Genomic DNA, 17561 nt, shown 5'->3' on the forward strand with positions numbered 1-17561 from the left:
GGGATTTCAAAGAAGCAAGTGATAGCCCAAGGGCCTTCTTTGATATCAGTAGGAAATCTAGACATTTCTATTAATAAAAACATGTTTTATGATGGAGAGTCAAAGAAAAGAATATGCTTAGTATAACTTGAAAAGTTTAGAAACTGGGCTGAAGAGAGGGCTCCGAGGTGCATACTGCTCTTGCAGAAGACTTGAGTTTAGTTACCAGCACACACGTAGGATGGCTCACAACCATCTGTAACTCCAGAGCGCGAGGGAGATCAGACACCCTCTTCTTGCCTCTTTGGGTACCTGCACTCATATACACATACCCCAGGACACACACGCACGCACACACACACACACACACACACACACACATACACACACACACTTAAAAATATACAAATAAAATTTATTCTATAAAGTTTAGGAATGATAACATGGAGGGTGGTGAAATATCGGGAAACTATCCCAATAGTCACAACCCTTTGTCCTTCTGTCCATGTGATCTCGGCAAACCTTACAACACTTCTGAGCTTTACCTTCCTCCTTTGCAAGTAGAAGATACCAGCACTGAGTCTGACTTATCACAGGGCTGCCAAGGGCTCCGATGGGAAGAATGTCACTTTGTCTGTGGTGTAGTGACTAAGAAGTTTAAATGGTTCCTTATTATTATCAGGAAGAGCATCTATCTCATCCTCTAGTATGTGGCTGTCACCACAGAAATGTTTGAACAAAGCCAAATTCTCTTTTCCTGGAGTTTGCTCACAGAATATGTCCTTCTCAGACTCTGTTGACAATACAAACACAGTTTTTAAAATTTCCCTATACTTTTTAAATATCTCTGAAAGAATGGTGTAAACCCATGTAGCTCTTCTCCTTATTGAGAATTCTTTGATTGTGTTTAAATACCATTTTTTTTCTTAACTCTTAATAATAACTCTATCTCAAAGCCCACACGCCTGTAATTTCCAGTTCCTCCATTCCTCTCTGCATGTGGAGTTTTGTGTCTTTGGTGCCAGATCCTCAGCTGGGAAGGTACTGATAGAGTCCTGTCTGACTTCATTGAGACTGTTCTCAGAAGTTACTTCCCTGGGGCTTCTATCTGTGCTACCAAGAACTACAGCCAAACTGCCAAGCACACACCCACGGTGCACAGACTCTTACATGTCAACCACATAGTTGATGACATTTAACTCCCAAGACCATCATCGATGCTGATGTTATTTGCTTATTTCCCATAAGGAAACTGTGGCTTCTGAGTGGAGATTTACGCTGGGTACATAGCATTTGGGAGTGACATCTCTGTGGACTAGGGCACTAACTCCTGTTTCTGCTTTTTCTTCTCTATGTCCATACTTTTGCCTGAATCACTTAGTCTCAAAGCAACTGTATGTGCTTTAGTTCTCTTTTTTTTTTTCCTTGCAACATCTTCAAAATAGCCTAAATACTTGACACAGCTGGAGTTTTGCCTGGCAACATTTAAAAGACAAATTCAGACATGTCCTCTCAGATTTGATAAACTTGCTCTGAGCTCTGAAACTCATTGCTTTCTTTCAGGTAGTCATCGTTTCCTGCAAACATCATATTTTTACTTTTCAATGAGGGATTTGTAAGGTGGTGAAATTAATGAGTGGTGGGTTTTTTTTTTCCAGTTTTCGTGCCTCAAATGGCATTTCTCAGTCAACCCAGTAGGTTTCGGCTTGCATCAGCACAAACAGTGCTTCCTTCTCAGAGTTCAGGAAGATTTGTGGAAATAGGTATTCCCAAACCAAATCTTCTTCATAGTTTCTGCTCAGCATAAACCAGTGGAATGTGATGAGTGCCTTTGACATGATGAGTAATAACTAAATTTAAATTTCAAGTAGAAAATAGAAATGGAAAACATTTGTGCGGCCCTGTGGAGCTGATGCTGCACTGTCACTTCCCTACTCTGAGGAGGGAAGAGAGTTCCAGCAGAATAATGGGTCCCTTGATGTTCTGTGAAAACTTCCCTGAAATTAGACAATTTCTGCTGACCCTGACAGCTTTTAGTTAAGCCAACAAGGGTGAAAAGTGAAAACTTGATTTTTTTTCTCTTGTGTAAAGGCAGACAGATGATTTGATTTATTTGCCATCAAGATGTTCTTCAAGGGGCTAGAGAGATGGTTCAGTGGATAAAGCACTTCCCTTGCAAGCATCAGGACCTGCATTTCACCCTAGCCTTCATGTAGAACAGCCAGGCATGGTGGCATGTTTCTGGTCCTAGTTCTGTGGAGACAAAAGCAGGAGGATTCCTGGGGATGGCTGGCCAACCAGTCTAGCTTTCTTGGTGAGGCACAAGCCAGAGAGAAACCTAGTGGATGCTGTCAATAAATTTGTAACTTAGGGCCTAAAGTGTAGCACAGAGGTAGAACACTTGCCTAGTTTGTGCAAGACCTTGAGTTAAATCTCCATGATCATGAAAATAGACAGATGGACAGACACTTGTAACTTATATATCATGAATGTAAATTTCATAAACATATCACAAATGTAAAGGGGTATTTAAAAGGTGTGTTCTGAGAATACTACTAGGAGTGACCTTATTGTCTGATTGGGTTCTTTTTACCTAACATTCTCCTCCTTTCTGTTTCCTTCATTGTCCTTGTGGTTTGGAGACACAGAGGCATAGGGCAATAAGATCTGAAGTGATTGAGTTTGGACTGAGGTTAAACACCAGCTGCTGTTCAAAGTAGCCACCTGAACTGGACTACTCCAGTTTATTGGCCAGAGGAGTGGAGATAAGTAAAAATCTGAACATTAATTGGAGAAAATAATCCAACTAGACCTGTAAAAGCCTTTGTGTAGCTCTGAGTGTTTCCGGTCTTGCAATGAGATCCATCTAGCTTGAATGAAAGCTTTCCTAAATACCTGAGACAATTTGGGAATCAGATAGATAGATTTAAGGACACTAGTCAATAATGTTTTTTGCTTTTTGTTTTTTTTTTTCCTTTTAGATGGTGAGAAAGAGGAGAGTTCAAATCAAGCTTTGAAGCTTTTAATGAGGTAGAGTCTGAGCAGAAATTCAGACGGGGAAAACCTTAGGAGATTTTTTTTTTCTTTGGAGTTGTCCCCTTGTAGGCTTCTGTCACACTTACTCTGGAGCAAATCTGGGAGCAAAAAAAAGAAATCAGGTAGGTGGTATCCAGCCAATCTTTCAGGGCTCTCATCTACATCAAGGGAAAGGAAGACTGGGCCCATTGCCTGTGCCGTTGGTTCATGGAAACTTTACTCATGAAATTATTGGTCCCGAAATGTATAGCATCAATTGTCCTTGGCTCATAATTTTCTATGCTTCTTTATTTTTCAAAGAATTTCATACTGTTCAAAATCTATATTTTTAACAGACGTCTGTGAAGTGTTTTGAATAAAAATGTCCCCCATTGGCTCATGCATTTTAATACTTGGTTCCCAGTTGGTAGTGTTTTCTTGGAAGGTTACGGAAACTTTGGGAGGTGTAATAATGCTGGAGGAAGTGAGGGCTTTGGGAGTTGATTTTTATATTCTTCATGCTAATGTCGTTTAGTCTTTGAGAATAGCTTTATTTCCTATACATATTTTAAAGAGACTTTAACTAGGTTAGAATTACAGGCTAGGATCTTTAAATCAGGCTAGTTTATTTCCTGTTCATACGTATAAAAAAATAACCTCATTGTATTTTCCTTTGACTGGAATAGGTTTTAAGAAGTCTGTTGTAGTACCATGCATCGAGATAACCTAGAACCCCTGCACAGATGTAGCCCATGGCAGTTCAATGTCCACATGGGTTCCATAGTAATGGGAAGAGGGACTGCCTCTGACATAATCTGATTGGACTGTTCTTTGATCACCTCCCCCTGAGTGGGGAGCAGCCTTATCAGGCCACAGAAGCAGACAATGCAGCAACTCCTGATGAGATCTGATAGACTAAGATCAGAAGGAAGGAGAGGGGGACCTCCCCTCTCAGTGGACTTGGGGAAGGGCAGGCTTGAAAAAGGTGAGAGGGAAAGTGGGATTGGGAGGGGAGGACAGAGGGGTTTATGGGGGGATATAAAGTGAATAAAGTGTAATCAATAAAAGTTAAAAAAAATAAAAAGTATGAAATTAAAAAAGATGTCTGTTGTAATTCTTATTCTCTCAAATCTTAATCTAAATAACATTGGTATGATGTTTTTGTTCTCTTTTTTTTCTTTTTACATGTTTCATAGGTTCTTTAGAATTGTGCATTTGTTGTGGAACAGTAGAGAGTGAGGTAAAAGATTCTGACATCTGGAAGTAAGCATTATTTCCTTCTCCTGGGGCTTTCTTGCAGTTAATCAAAGCACAGTTGGGATCAGTCTTGAGACATGTTCACTGTTCTGGCTCTCTTGTGAGTACTATAGACTTCAAATTTCCTGTATAAATACTTAGTGCTAGCGAACAGATTGAGTTATCAGAACAGTTTCTTTTCGATTATTTTTAGTTTCAAGTCTTCCTTCATGCGTCAGAAGGGTGACTTTGTATGCTCTTGCACCTCTTGCAGTATCTTCCTGTTGTCTTTTGTTGTTGTTGTTGTAAGATTACACATTGGAGTTGGTCATTGGTCGGGGTGAAGGTAAGGTCTGTGTCTTACTGAATAATTCTCACTTTTATCAAGCCAGGGCATCTTTTGATCTTAGGGTATGACCACACTACCTCTTCATCCTGTTTTGGTTGTATTTGTGAGTTTGCTTCTTCTGCAACATCAGAACTTATTTCTTGTCCCACTGTTTTTTTTTTTTTTTTCATATTCAGTGGGTTCTTCACAATGCCCTAAGATCAGGTTGCTAGTTTTCTCTAACAGCAAAGCTGTTGTTCTGTGGAGAGATATGAGATGAATACAGTCAGGGCTTGTGTTCCTCCCCAGAACTATACCATACAACTTTAAATGTTTGAGTTCGTTGGTTGGAATTATGTATGAGTCAAAGCAAAAAGGATTCCAATAAAATTTTATCAAATGCACCCGTGAGTTTGAATGAACTTTTAAAATAAATAGGTATAAATATCACCAAATACTTTTGTATCTTTAATATATCGAAGCAGTGAGTTATACTAATAGACTATATTAGATTTCATCTTACTCTTGGATAATTCTTAATTAGTGCATTATTCAAGGTTATCTAGAGTAACAGAGCATATAGAATGGATTTCTCTCTATATATGGGGACATTTATTAGAATGTCTTACAGAGTGTGGTTCAACTAATCCAATTATGGCTGGCTATATAAGGAAAGTCTAAGAATCCATTTGTTGCTCAGTCTAAAGGGATGCATGTCTGACCTGGTCTTCAGTTTGTGCTGGAATCCTGAAGAAACAGGCTCTGATGCCAGTAAAGAAAGGGACTTGCTATCCTGGCCTAAGCAAGGAGGCAAGGAACAAAAACTTCCTTCTTCCATGTCCCTTTATAGTCTTCCAGCAGGAGGTATGACACAGATTAGATTTTGATATTAAAAGTGTGTCTCCATAAAACCTCAAAGACTCAGATTAGGAGTAGATTTTCCCACTTCAAATTCAGCAGAAATCCCTCACAGGAATACCCTCTATTTTGGGGTTTTAGCTAATTTCAGATGCAGACAAGTTGACAATCATCACAGTTAGCTATAACATATTGTTTAAGTATAGCTTAAATTACTATTTTACATAATTCTATGTAAAGGAAAACAGTCTATATTTTTCTTTTTATGTTATTCTGAGAATTTTTGCATTTTGGTCATAATACAAATTATAAATTGATAAATATTTTTGGTATGTGGTAGAAGACTGTATATGAGCTAAAAAATAACTTCATGGCATAGAAAATAACTACATGGCATCTTCTTGCATAGTTACATAAGTAATAGAGTTGACTTTGTGTTCAACCAGAATATTTTTCCCACAGATAGAAAAACCACATGACTTATTCACTTTGGAACTTTCTATTAAGAAAGTACACTAAAAATAAGTGCAGGGAGATGGCTCAGTAGGTAAATCCTTCATGTGTGAGCATGAAGAACAGAGTTCAAATCACCAACACCCATGCAAAAGCCAAACATTGCTGCTGCCCACGCCTGTAACTTAGAGCTTGGCATAGGGATCAGAAACAGGTGGATCCCAAGGGCTCTATGGCCAGCCAGTCTAGTCAGAGTACCATGCTGCAGGTTCAGAGAGAAACGCTGTATCAACAAAAGGTGAAGTGCAATGGAGGACTGCAAATGCCAGTATCTGGCTTTATATGGGCATACAAAGGCAAGGGGACCCCCCCCCACCACACACACAAGTGGGTTGGAGAGCCAGTGATGGGAACTATGTGCAGCGCAGTTCCTCAGTGATTAGTATTCTGATAGAGGTTAGCATAGGAAATACATAGACCATTGAAATGATACTAGGGGTCGCTTCTTCGCTATAGGGCTCACTGAAAAAAAAAATCACAAAATAAATTAGTACACAAGAATTTGAGAGTACGTAAGAGACAGAGCTACTTTTTTAGTTGTAAGGAGACTGAGAATTAGAAGAGAGGGAACCAGTAAGGCTTACCACTAAATATTTCATTCATGAAAAGTTCGTTTTATTTAATTTTTTAATTTTTTATTTATTTATTATTCATTAAAATTGATTCACTTTGCATCCCTGCTGTAGCCCCCTCCCTCTTCTCCTTCCAGTCCCACCGTGTCCCTCCTCCCTTCTGCTTCTCCTCCTATGTCCCTCCCCTAATCCACAGATAGGGGAGGTCCTCCTCCCTTACTCTCTGACCCTAGCCTATCAGGTCTCATTTGGACTGTCTGCGTTGTTAATTTACGTATGTTTTGCGTCTTTCATCAAATACTCATAAGTTGAAGTTCACAGTAAAGAATGTGTCTGTGCAGCGCAATGCCAAGGTTGGTCCTCACTTTCCTACCAAGTTCAGGGTGTCTGGTTTTAGGTTGTGGCCTTTGATCCACTTGGACTTGAGTTTTGTGCAGGATGATAGATTTGCATTCTTCTACACGTAGACATCCACTTAGACCAGCACTGTTTGTTGAAATGCTTTCTTTTTTACATTATGTATTTATGGGTTCTTTATAGGAAAAAAAATCAGGTGTTTTGAGGCATATTCTTTGTATCCCTAATTTCTCCAAGATTTTTATTTTGAGGGGTGTTGGATTTTTGTCAAAGGTATTTTCAGCATTCAATGAGATGATCTTGTGCTTTTTTTTTCTTTTAGTTTGTTTATTTGGTGGATTACATTGATTGATTTTTGTATGTTGAATCATCTCTGTGTCTGAGGAATGAGACCTATTTGATCGTGGTAAGTAACCTTTTTGATGTGCTCTTTGATTTGGTTTGCAAGTATTTTGTTGAGTGTTTTTGCATTTATCATCACAAGGAAAATTGGTCTGTAATTCTATTTCTTGTTGAGTCTTTGTGTGGTTTGGGTTTTAGGATAACTGTGGCCTCATAAAATGCTTTGGGCAATGTTACATCTATTTCTATTTTGCGTAGTAATTTGAGGAATATTGGTGCTAGCTCTTTGAAATTCTAGTATAATTCTGAACTAAAATCATCTGGCCCTGGGCTTCTTTTGGTTGGGAGACTTTTAATTATAACTTCTGTTTACTATGGATTATAGATCTATTTAAATTATTGATTTAACTTTCATATATGGCACCTATTGAGAAATATATCCATTTCTTTTAGATTTTCCAATTTGATGGAGTACAGGTTTTTAAAGTATGTCTTTGTGATTCTCTAGATTTTCTCTCTGTTGTTATGTCTCCCTTTCATTTTTATTTGGTTAGTTAGGATATCGCCTCTATGTCTTTTAGTTATTTTAGATAAGGGTTTGTTTTTTGTTGATTTTCTAAAACAAACAAACAAACAAACAAACAAAAACAAAAAACAAAAACGACCCCCAACTCTTTGTTTCGTTGACTCTTTGTGGTGTTCTCTTTGTTTCTATTTTATCGATTTCAACTCTCAAAGTGACAATTGCTTGCCATCTACTCCTTTTGGGTGTGCTGACTTCTTTTTGTCATCTTGCGTTGTTATAATGAGATCTCTCCATTTTTATTTTTTACACAGGCACTTAGTGCTATGAGCTTACCTCTTAGCACTGCTTTCACTGTGTCCCATAAATTTGAGTATACTGAATATTCCTTTCCCTTGAATTCTCGAATGTCTTTAATTTCTTTTTTAAATTTATTTATTTTTCATTCAATAGAGTTGTTCTATTTCTAAGCTTTCTGCTGTTTCTGTTGTTGACATACAGCTTTACTCCATGGTGGCGTATAGGATGAGGGGATTTATTTCAATATTCTTGCATCTATTGACACTTGCTTTGTGTCCAAGAATATGGTAACTTTTGGAGAAAGTTTCATGAACTGCTAAGAAGAAGGTATATTCTTCAGGATTTGGATAAAATGTTATGTAAACATCCCTTAGGTTCATTTAATTTATAATGTCAGTTAGAGCTGTATCACTTCTCTGTTCAGTCTCTTTCTGGATGACTAGTTTGATGGTGAGAATGTGGGCTGGAGAGATGGCTCAGAGGTTAAGAGCACTTGCTGTTCTTCTCTATGAAGGTCCTGAGTTCAATTCCCAGCAACCACATGGTGGCTCATAACCATCTTTAATGAGAACTGTTGCCCTCTTCTGGCCTGTAGGCACATACACAGGCAGAATACTGTATAAATAATAAATAAATAAATCTTAAAAAAAAAAGAGAGAATGTGGTATTAAAGTCTCCCCTATCAGTGTATGAGTTTCAATGTGTGATTTAAGCTGTAATAGTGTTTTTCTTTTCTTACAAAGGTGGGTACCCTTGTGTTTGGGGCACTGAGTTTAAGAATTTAAATGTCATCTTTGTAGATTTTTCCTTTGATGAATATGTTATATCTTTCCCCATCTTTTGATTAATTTTGGCTTGAAGTCTATTTTGTTAGATATTAAAATGCCTATATTAGCTTGAATTTTAGGTCCACTTGTTTTGACTATCTTTTTTATTTATTAATTAATTCAATTCACATGTTGGCCATAGGCCCCTTCCTCCTTTTCTCCCAGTCCAACCCTTCCTTCTTCTTCCCCTCTCCCTTATTTCTGAGAACAGGGGAGCCTCCCTACCAAGATACCCTAGATCATGTATTTTAAAAAATTTTATTTTATTTATATATATTACAATTTATTCACTTTGTATCCTGTCTGTAGACCCTTCCCTCATCTCCTCCCAGCCCCACCTACCCTCTGTCTTCTCCCCCTGTGACCTTTCCTTAGTCCCCTGATACAGGAGGTCCTCCTCCCCTTCTATCTGACCCTAGATTATCAGGTCTCATCAAGACTGGCTGCATCATCCCAGAGAGAGGTGATCAAAGAGCTGGCCACTTAGTTCATGTCAGAGACAGAACCTGTATTCCTTACTAGGGAATCCACTTGGAAACTGAGCAGCTAATGGGCTTTCTTTGAACAGGGTTGGGTGGCTAGGTCCTATCCATTCATGGTCCTTGGCTGGAGTATCAGTCTCTCTAGCCCCCACCCCTGGACCCAGGTACATGAGTACTGAGTTTGTCTTTCTCCCCCGTGGTTTGGTAGGGATGTCCTATCAGGGGGAAGTGATCACAAAACAGGCAACATAGTCTGTGTCAGAGATATTTCCCACTTCCCTAATTTGTAGGCCCACATGAAGCCTAAGATGCCCACTGGACTTATCTTCTTGGGGTCTGTGCATCATAGTAGGTCTATCCTGTGCTATACGACTAAAATCTGCTCATAAGTAAGTATATACCAGGTGTGTCTTTCTGGGTCTGTGTTACCTCACTCAGGATGATCTTTTCTAGTTCCATCCATTTTCCTGCAAATTTCATGATTTCCCTGTATTTAATGGCTGAGTAGCAGTCCATTGTGTAAATGTACAACAGTTTCTTTATCCACCACAAACCTGGGCCTCCTCATAAGGAAGCCTGAGTTTGATACATCTCTCTACCTCTCTATCTATCTTTCCTTCTTTCTTTCTATCTATCTATCTGTCTGTCTGCCATCTGTTTTTGCAGAGGTGAGAATTGGATATAGGACCTCACTAAATTTTAATATTTCAGAGTTTATTACTGAACCTAGAGCTGATGACTGACCAGAAGCTAGGTTGGCTGGCCAGTGAGCCACAGAATTTCTCACATATTTGGCCAGAGGCTAAAAAATCACTTATAGGTGTGTTTTTAATGTACTTTCTTAAATGACTGTAGACCCTGCAATCATTGCTGATGTCATCTCAGAGCCATGTCTTCGTTACTCTGTGCTGCTGTAGCCACAGAACGAACAATTTATAAATCAGAGTTTATTTGGCTCACAGCTCTCAAGACTAGAGGGCCCTGGGTTAAGAGATCCCAGCTGGCGGGTGCTCTACAGAAGCGTTACATGGTGGATGTGCATCATGCTGAAAACTGCATGTGAGGCAGAGAAGGGGGAAACTCATCATTTTATTAGAAGCCACCTCTCCCACTCCACAATAGTGATCATGAACTCTTCTTTAAGTTTCCACTGCTCAGCAATGATGCATCCATGAATAAACTTTCAAAACATGAAAATGAGAGGCTCCATTCAAGCCATAGCTATTACTTACAGTGTTTACTGTCAAATCATTTATCTTTTGTATTCCTAACAATGATTAGTAGGTGGATGAGTGACTGGTGATTAGTATCGTGAATACGCAGATGAAAAAAATTATGCAAACACCTGTGAGCTGCTCAAAATCGAACATGATATGAACCTGATTCATTTTTAACAGACATAGTGCAGTGATCTATATGGAAGACATCTTAGGGGTTCTTCCTAAGAAGTTGAAGGAGTCTTTCAGGAGCTGAACTGTACTCTAAGAGGCATACACTATATAGAAGCCACCATACAGAAAAGCAGTGAGAAGGAAGAGTGAGTCAAGGTCCACAGAAATGAAGTGCTAAAACCACAAACACTGAGGGACTAGAGACATCAGAAAGGGCTCATGGTCAAAGGTAAATAATAGGGCTAGAGATGAAAGCTGGGCTTCTTTAGAAGTCTTTAATGAACAAGTTTGGGTCTGTATTAAAATGATGGGAAGGTATTATGCAGTGATAGTGGAGGGAAGTAGATCCTCACACTGTCCTCATAGCTGATGTAAGCAATACTCTAATGGCTATCACCCAAAGATGCCCTCAATTCCATTAACTGCACATTTGTACTGAATTATACTTTTGTGATTTTTTTAGATACGAAAGTTCTTCCATTATCAAATCAGGAAATGTGTCCTTATTTTATAATTTCACATCAAAGCTGCCCCCAAATCACCCTTAATAAGAGTTAAATCCATTACCTCAATTTGCAAAGATCACCAAGAGCTTCCTCACAAATTGTATTGGTGTTGAAAGCCATGTGGCCTGTAATCTATAGGAGCCCTGAGGAAGACATGAGAAGAAAAGGAAGTGGAGCTCACGCAGCCAAGAAGTCACTGCAGGCAACCACAGTGAGAAGAGAAGAACAAATCTGATCTCCTAGAACATGGAGGGAACTTGCTGATAAACAACCAGAAAAACCCCGGATAAAGTCCTTGAAGGATGATCACTTCCACCATCTATTTGTTACTTAGTTTCTGTTTAATCATCTTCTATTATGTTTGCAATGAGTTTGTCATCTCCTGGAGAGGTGAAGTTCTGATTTGCAATCCATCTCGGAGGCTGAAGCTTATTTGGAATGGAGGGCTTTGAAAAAGTCCACGGTTTCTTCTCTAAAACCTAGGCCCCACCCTTGGAGGTGATTTTAGGTTGAGATTAAATACTTCAGGAAGAACATAATGGATTATTAATCAAGACACTGTAGAGATCATAATACATCGCAGCTGTAGACATTTATCACATGCCTCTGTGTGCCACAGACACTGTTCTGGTGTATTGGATGCATCTTTGAGCAAAACAATTCCTGTCATCTTGAAGATGACGTTGCAGAACTATAACCCATGCAGCATACTTAACTAAACCTAAATGCTGTGGCCTTGGCCTTAGGATCATCCACTGGTCCAGTTTTTCTCGAGCATGAAAGTGCGAATCGCTGCCTTGGAAATACAACAGGGGTTGATTTAGTATAGATGGTGTCCAAAATCAGTCTTTATAATCTACAGGTATAGCACATATTGCTAATGTAACAGTAACAGCAAAGTTTCTGGACCTCTGGCTCTTACTGTCACTCTTACTGTCACCTGTTTCATAGTGTTCAGGAGTTGTCTCACAAATATTCTCCTTGGGATTTGGCATCCCACAATCTGAATTATGACCAGTTGTGGGTTTTCTGTAATGGTTTTTGTTTAGTGAGTGGTTAGACCTGAAATCATATGCTTCCAAGCAACACTAAAATGGATCAAGTATGTTGTGTATGTACACACACACACACACACACACACACACAATTTTCAGAGAGGATGAGTCCTTCAATTTGAGAGGCAGTTATGAGAGGTATGGGAGGGTTAGAGAGAGTAATGGGAAGTGGCGAGTAACATGAGTATATTTTCATTAAAAATTTAAAAGATAAAAAGTAAGGCTTAAAAGTAGAATTAGCCTTAGCTATATTAAAATCAGTTATAGTTTATAGCGGTGTATGATGTAAACCTTGAATAAAATAAAATATTATTGACAAAAAACCTTTGAAAGTTCAAGATCTATGATGTTTACTGCTTTTTTGTAGAAAGATACGGAAGAGAAGGGTCATGAATATTAATATTTCAGGGAATATAAACACACAATGAATGCAAAGATTGTTAGGAACTAGATAACTGTGGCAAATACCTCATGTAATTTTAAAACTCTTTAACTTTTTCTTGTTATAACCCTCACATTTATTTTTCATATCCCACAGAAAAATATCAAGATTGTCTTTGGGATAATTAACTATTTAACTCTAGAGTTGAAATACACTAGGAAGAAACAATTAATTGCCAGGCTTACAATAATCACACATTTTGCACTCTGTGTTACTATATGGACTCTCACACTGAGATAATCTGTACACAAACTCCATAGCCTTGGGTTAATTTTAACTCCTTCCAATAAATGAGTTCTTCAAAACCTTGAGCAGATGAACTCATTGTATTACATACTGTATGGGCTCTTCCGATACTTGGGAAGTCCTGCGCCATACCTTACTTACTCCATGCAGCTCCTATGGAAAGGTGCACCCCTCTTAGCTTTTAACCCAAATGTCTAGGAAGCTATTCTTTTCACTGATAGCAGCATCTTGGGACTGAGGTGGGGAGATATAACTGCTGAGGGACATATGCTGGCTACTTTCATGACAAAATTCCTGGCCTCAACAACCACTTAATAATTTATTTTGTTTTGTGGATTCAGACTGCCCATCCCATGATTCTATATGCTTGGCAGAATGTCATGGTGGCAGAAATGTGTGGTGGAGGAGAGATGGTCACTTCATAGCAGTTTAAAAATCAGAGAAAAATGGAGTCGGAGTGACCAGACTATCCCCTAAAGACTTCCTACAACTGGGGACCACATGAAATTTCTAGTGTCATGTCTCAGGAGCTCCACTGTCAGTCGGGTCTCTGTGAATAATGTCTCACATTCACCACAGCTGGGAGGAGCTAGGGAGATGTGGGATGTCAAACCTCTTAGGGGATGTCAAACCTCTTATCTCCTCTGTGTGCTTCAGGCAAAGCTGGTCTCTGTGAACCCCTAGTTGACAGAGAGAGAGTCTCACACCAAATTCTTGAGTGTCTGAATGAGGAGGGCAATTTTTCATCATCATAGGCTTTTCTGTGCTCCCCTCCTACCTCATTACAGTTCCAAAAGCAAGGAGGCCAAACAACCTTAAAAGCTCCACAGCCATGAGCCAAAATAACCCTTTTCCTTTTATCTCAGGTATTTATTATGGTGCCGTGATAAATACTAGGTTATAGATGAAAAATTTCCACTTCAAGAAATTATTTTTTTTTGTCCTTGACTCGTGATCTGACAAGCCCTGAAGTAACAGAACTGTAAATTGTGCCTTGATGTCATTGCGTTGACTCAGAGAAGGCAAGCCCAGTCTCTATCTGCAATTGTCAGCAATTGCCAGTGTCAGGATCAAAGCGTTTCTTTTCCAATACTTATAAGAGGCAATGAACATCACAGGTTTTTCTTTTGATTTCTGTAAAAAAAAAAAAAGTTAGCTTTCGTCCTGTGGCTGTTCAGTCAATAAGGCTGGCAAGACCAGTTCACCTGAACGCTACTTTGTGCTCCTGCAGTTCTGCACTAGAAGAATGTGCCATGTGGCTGGCACAGTGACGCCTTTGCTCCTCTGAGGAATGGCTCCTTAAACCTGTGTGCAGAAGTTGATGCACCACTGGATGAATAATTTCAGCTACGGAATCATGGAGGAATCAATCAGCAGAGTTTTATGTTTTAAGCACATTTTGACTGGATTTTCATAAGAAAACCTTCAAAGAGCAAGAATTTTTTATGCAGTGCATGTCAGAAGGCACAATCCATTGTTCCCCTTTCCAAATATTGTTTCTGAAGATAGCCTCCTAAAAAGTCATGTTGAAGGTGATTGCCTTCAGAATATCCTACTTAGTGATTACTTTGGGACTTTGGGATTCAGAAAGGATTAAAATCAGTCCCCTCTTTCTACGACCCTCGTCTTTTCTCCAAGGTCAAAACCATCAGCAAAACTTATTATAAGGAAAATTTTCCAGTTGTGCAATAAAAATTTTGATTCAGAACCAAATAATAAGGACCTAAGCACCCACAAGTTCTAGAAACTCCTACCTATATATGATTAGCTGAAAGTGCGGACTAATGGCTACTTCCGGCATCAAGGGAGCTTGCACAGTTGACTTCAGTCAGTAGATCGTAAACTAGGTGGTCTAGATAGCTACAGACCAATGCCAGTATCACTTACTCTTTGTCAGGGACCGTAATAAGCATCAAGATGGAGTCACAGATGTGAACAGTGAGGTTAGTGCAGTAGGGGTTAGGGTAGGGGCATGCTCAGGGTATTAGATGAGTGGTATTCAAACCCGAGCAGCAGAATGATTTCAGAAAAAAGGATTCCTATAAAACAATAAGCATGAAATAAACAGCATTTCTCCATGGTCTCTGCTTCAGTTCCTGCCTTCAGATTTTTGCCTAGACTTTCTGCTGTGACTTCCCTCACTGATAGATTGTGACCACTTCATGGACCTATAAGCTGAAATAAATCTTCTGCTCACGTTGCTTTTGGGCACAGCATTTTATCACAGCGATAGAAACCCAAGACATTACAAAGTACAATTAGCCAACAATCAAGTTTCAAGCCTGTATTCTCATAATTTCTGTATGGTAAGTTAAAATTGAAGGTGTTTGAAAGCAAGGCTTTCATGTCATGCAAACTATATGGTACAAGGCTGTCCATTACATGTTTTAATTCATACCAATGCTACTAATAACATATTTATCACCACACAATATTTCAGACTTCTATGACACACTAGCTCTATTTATAAAAATGACACGTGATAAAATATAATGCCCTAAATTTTTACTTTCAGAGTAATCTTTGTAAATGGAAAAACTCTTAATATAAAACTTTGCTTTAATTTTCATTTGTCACTGATACAAAAACCATAAGAATTATACCTAACAACAGGTATTGCATACTGTTCACTGTGTGTGTATTACATAATATTTAATTCAGCTTAACCTTTGTATATGCTAAAATATTTGTCATTTGTTTGTAAATCTTTCAAAATGTTGTCCTTTACCTTTTTGAAACTTTTCATCTGTAATTGTTATTTGTAGTCATTGCACTGTATAAGAGTAACCAGGATCTGTTGATCTCCACTTGTAACTCAGTGTCCATTGATCAATTATCCCTCTCCCCACTGTCCCAAGCCTCTGATAACCACCATTCTGCTCTCAATTTCTACAGGTTTTTTTTTCAGATTGTATTTATAATTGAGATTGTGTAATATTTGTTTTTTTTTGTGCCTGACTTTTATACTTAAAATAATGACCTCCAGTTCAATCCATATTGTCTCAAGAGACAAGTTCTCATGCTTATGTCTGAATAACATTCTCTTCCATCCATGTGCCACATTTCTTTGTTCTTTCATAAGTCCATGGGTGTAGGCTGTTTCTATAGCCGAGCTATTGAAACCAACAGTTCATGAGAGTGCATCTCTGACATGCTGATTCATTCCAGCCACTGGATGGAATGTAATGTAAATATCTCTCAGATCTATTTGGCCAAAGATGTTTTTGTTGGTTTTCTGTCTGGTCAATCTATCTACTGTTAAGTAGAGAGCAAATGTCTCCAAGAATTACCATTAGAAACTGTCTTTCCATTAGGTTTTTAGAACTTGCCTTTTATATTTGGGGCTGAAATAGGGCACACACTAGATTTACTATTTGCTTTCTCTGAGCTGATTCTTTTACCCTTATATGTTGACTGTCCTTGCTTATTTTTACTCTTGAGTTTAACATTTGTTTCAATTGATGTTAGTATGGCTATCCTATCTTTTTTTCTTACTTTCTATTTGTGTGAATATCTTATCTCATCTCTTTATATTAATTATAAGTGTCCTTAGAGATGACATAAGTTTCTTGTAAGTAGCATATGGTTGAGTATAGGTGTCTCTTGAGTACATTTGGTCAAAGATGCAAATTAGCTTTTAGGTTTTTGTTAATATTGTGTATCTCCAAATATTTCTCTGATGGGTATATTTTCCTTCAAAACAATGAAAATCTCATTTCACTCTCTCTTAGCTTGTGAGGTTTCTGCTGAGAAGTCTTCTGTGGAGATGATTGGAGCATCACTTGGTATAATTTGTTTCTTTTCTCTTATAACACTTGAGTACTTTTTTCTGTTTCTTTCATCTGTGAGAACTTGATTATAATACATTGAGATAGATTTTACTGATGACATTTGTCTTTCTTGCATTTTGATATTTGTGTGTGTGAATGTGTGTGTGTGTGTGGTGTGTAGTTTATGTGAATGTGTGCATTAAGATATATGTGCCTATACATGTATTTAACAGCCAAAGGAACATGTTGGGTTTTCTCCTCTGTCAGTCTTTACCTTATTACTGAGACACAGTCTGCCAGTAAGGCCAGATCTCTAGTTTTTCAGCTAGCTTGTGTCCAGAGAGGCCCAGTGATCCTACTGTCTTTACCCACTGCTTTGTTTTCTACTCTTTTAAAAATTTTTATTACTAATTTTTAATTCTGTGCAGGGCATGTGAATACAGTCATCGGTGGAGGCCTCAGTCTTCAGATATCCCTGGAACTGGAGTCAACAGATATTGTAGTCATCCATTGTGGGTGCTGGGAACTGAACGTAGGTCCTCAGAAAGAGCAGAAAGGGGATCTTAACCACTGAGCCACCTCTCCAGTTTGTTTGCTTGTTTGTTTGTTTTACTCTTAATCATAGTTTTGTCTGTACTTTTTTCTTGGAGATGAATGCTTCACAGAAAAGAAATCCTGTCTGTACATGTGAGAACTCTGTGCATGACCATTCCCAACATTACACACGAATATCTAGAAGATGCTGAATCCCTGGTAGTAAATGACTCAAGTTGTTATTTCTCTGCTTTTATTCTAGTAATCACTTTCAGTTATTTTTCC

This window comes from Meriones unguiculatus, chromosome 2, assembly GCF_030254825.1.
Source record: "Meriones unguiculatus strain TT.TT164.6M chromosome 2, Bangor_MerUng_6.1, whole genome shotgun sequence".
In the NCBI taxonomy this organism is placed as follows: Eukaryota; Metazoa; Chordata; class Mammalia; order Rodentia; family Muridae; genus Meriones; species Meriones unguiculatus.